The sequence below is a fragment of the Galeopterus variegatus genome, unplaced genomic scaffold (genome assembly GCF_000696425.1).
Source record: "Galeopterus variegatus unplaced genomic scaffold, G_variegatus-3.0.2 Scaffold3739, whole genome shotgun sequence".
In the NCBI taxonomy this organism is placed as follows: Eukaryota; Metazoa; Chordata; class Mammalia; order Dermoptera; family Cynocephalidae; genus Galeopterus; species Galeopterus variegatus.
The window spans coordinates 207,606-211,253 of NW_007729850.1; positions in this window are offsets into that span (position 1 = coordinate 207,606).

Sequence of the window (3,648 nt, forward strand, 5' to 3'; positions counted from 1 at the left end):
ATCAAAGACACATTATAATCTAACTATGAAAAGTCAGAGAATCTTGAAAGCAGCAAAAGAAAAGTGACTTGTCACATACAAGGGTGCTCCCATAATATATTTCTCAGCAGAAGGCTTACAGGCCAGAAGGAAGTGGAATGATATATTCAAAGGGCTGAAAGAAAAAAGCTGCTCACCCAGAGGGCTATACAGAAAAACTGTTCTTCAAAATTGAAGGAGAAATAAAGACACACACCCCCAGATATACAAAAGCTAAGTTTATCACCACTTGCCTTACAAGAAATGCTAAAGTTTGCCCTGCAAGTTGAAATGAAAGGTTACTAGACAGCAACAGAAAGGCATACAAAAATATAAAGATCACTGGTAAAATTAAATTTAGACAAACAGACAGCTATCAATATTATAATGAAGATTCATAAAGCACTTTTAATGCTGGTATAGAATTTAAAAGACAAAAGCGTAAAAATAACTAACTATAAAAATATGTTACAATACCTTAATAGATACATTAAGATGTAATTTCTGAAGTGAATAATATTGTAGAGTTGTAAAAGTATAGTTTTTGGAAACAATTGAAGTTAAGTTGTTATCAGCTTAAAACAGATTATTACACATATAATGCTTTATGTAAGCCCACGGTAACCACAAGGAAAACACTGAGAGAAGATAACAAAAGAAGAATATGGGAAAGGAATCAAAGCGCGTTAGTATGAAAAAATCAACAAAACACAAAGGAAGAGAGCAAAAGGAAAAGAGCTACAAGATAGAAAGCAATTAAGAAAATGGCATAAGTAAGTTCTGATAAAAAGTTAATATTCAAAATATATAAAGAACTCATAACTTAATAACAACTTAAGAAAATGGCATAAGTAAGTTCTGATAAAAAGTTAATATTCAAAATATATAAAGAACTCCTATAACTTAATAACAACAACAAAACAATAAAAAATGGGCAAACTGTCAGATTTGTTTTGGTGAACTATCTCCTTACTCCCCCAACAGGTGAATGGTGTGGGCGTGGGGAAGTGAGTAAAGGTAAAGGTGGGGGTGAGATGATGGGACTGTCTGTGGTCTGTGGGACTCAACGTTGTCTCATACTTAGCACCAAACCAAGTGAATCTTTTTTGGTCACTTCTAAAGATGAACCAAATGCTTTTGAAACAAAAATGAAAAATGGATTTGAAAAAAATACATGCTCAATAACTTATAAAATATAACCATCATTGTCCTTTTGAGAAATTATTTAACAATGTGTATTGAACTATTAAAAACCCCAGCATGCAGTTACCTGTACTCCAATCCTAAGCCAAACAATATCTGATGTTTACAGCATTGTTAAGATGACAGTGCAGAAGGGAACTTGTAAACAATTTAATTTGTTGTAAAAAATTATGGATGAGTTCATTTGTTTTCTATTAATATGAATGGTTATGGATATAATAAAAAGGAAAGAAAAAATCAAAATTTCTCTGCCCTCTTAAAAAAAAATGGGCAAAGGACTTGAGTAAACGTTTCTCCATGAAGATATGCAAATGACCACCAAGCACATAAAAAGATGTTCAGCATCTCTAATCTTCAGGGAAATGCAAATCAAAACCACAATAAGATAACACCTAGTATGGATTATGTCCCCCAAGTTTTATATAATAGTTGCTGATCCCCTCCATGATGGTTAAGAGGGTGGAAAATCCTATTGTAATTGAAAGGTGGGGTCTTGAAGAAATGATTAGATTCTGAGGACCATGCCTAGGAATGGACTAATAATGGTGGTCATGGGTGTGGTTCTGAGGGCTTTAAAGGAGAGTGCATGAGAGGTTAGTCTCTCTTTGCTCCACCGTTCTCTGCCATGTGAGACCTCTGCATTGCCCTCACCAGATGTGTTCCTTGGACTGTGGATTTCCCAGACTCTGAAACTGTAAGCAATAAATTTTGTTTTCTTATAAATTACCCCATTCCAGGTATTGTGTTATAAGCAACAGAAACAGACTAACACACCTCACATCCATTAGACTGGCAATTATAAGGGGAAAAAAGAGAGAGAAAGAACAAGTGTTGGTGAGGATGTGGAGAAATTGGAACCCTTATACCCTTTTCATACGATTGTAAAATGGTACATCCCCGATAGAAAACAGTTTGGAGATTGCTCAAAAAATTAAGAATAGAAGTATAATATGATTCAGCAATCCCACTTCTAGGACACATCCAAAAGAAAAACAGGATTTTCAAGAGTTATTTGCATACCCATGTTTATCACAGCATTATCGACAATAGCTGAGATGTAGAGCAACCTAAACGTCCATGGATAGATGAATGGATAAAGAAAATGTGGTATAACATGTAATGAAATGTTACTCAGCATCTTAAAAAGAAGGAAATCCTGTCATAGGCTACAACAGGGATGAACCTTGAGGACTGTCTTAGTCCATTCAGGCTGCTATAACAAAATGCCACAAACTGGGTGGGCTATAAAAAAAAGAAATTTATTTCTCCCAGTTATGGAGGCTGGAAGTCCAAAATCAAGGCAGATGCAGCGTCTGATAAATGCCCTACTTCCTGGCTAACAGACAGCTCTTTCTCTCTGTGTCCTCACATAGTAGAAGGGGAAAGGGTCTCTCTCCAGCATCTCTTTTATAAGGTTACCAATCCCAATCGTGAGGGCTCCACCTCCATGATCTAATCACAGTCCAAAGGCCATGCCTCCTAATACCATCACCTTGGGCGTTAGGATTTCAACATATTAGTTTTGGGAGGACACAAACATTCAGATCATAGCATCAGGAGAGATCAAATCTTGGAACCTAAAATCCACCTAATGTGGTCCCACTCTGAGCTTCCTTTTCCCTCTTTCGTTAGGAGCTATTTTCACTTCCCTGTGGCATATGTAAAGACCAAAATATGGGTCGTTGGCCAGTTGGCTCAGTTGGTTAGAGCACAGTGTTATAACACCAAGGTCAAGAGTGTGGGTCCCCATACCAGCCATCCACAAAAAAGAAAAAAAAATGTGGGAAGAGGGAGGAGATGACCCTAAACCAGCCTCATTGGGCCAGTCTGAGGAAGTGATACCTGAGTTGAGTGAAAATTTATGAAACTAACAGGGTGGGGAAGTGCTCGCTGGGCAGAGATAACAGTGTGTACAAAGCAGTGAGTCAAGAAACAGAACAGGGGCCGGCCCGGTGGCGCACTGGATAGTGCGCCGCTTGAGAAGTGCGGCGGCACTCCCGCCCGAGGGTTCAGATCCCACATACAGACCGGTTCCCGCTCACTGGCTGAGCAAGGCACGGGAGCAACACCGACGGTTGCAATCCTGTTGCCGGTCGCGGTCCGGTACGGGGGCAACACTGAGGGTTCCGATCCGTTGCCGGACACGGAAAAAGACAAAAAGACAAAAAAAAAAAAAAAATTTAAAAATATCTCTTCTGAGTAACTTTTGAATCAATGGTGCAATCAATATTACAATCTAAAGTTTTAACAGTTCCATTGGGATACAGTTCTCATGTCATATAATTCACTGACTTAAAGGATACAAAGCAATGTCTTTCAGTATATTGTGTTTAGATAATCATGCAACTATCATGATAATTTAATTTTAAAATATATTATTCTCCCCTAAGAAAAACCCATAACCATGAGCTGTCACTTTCTTTTTTC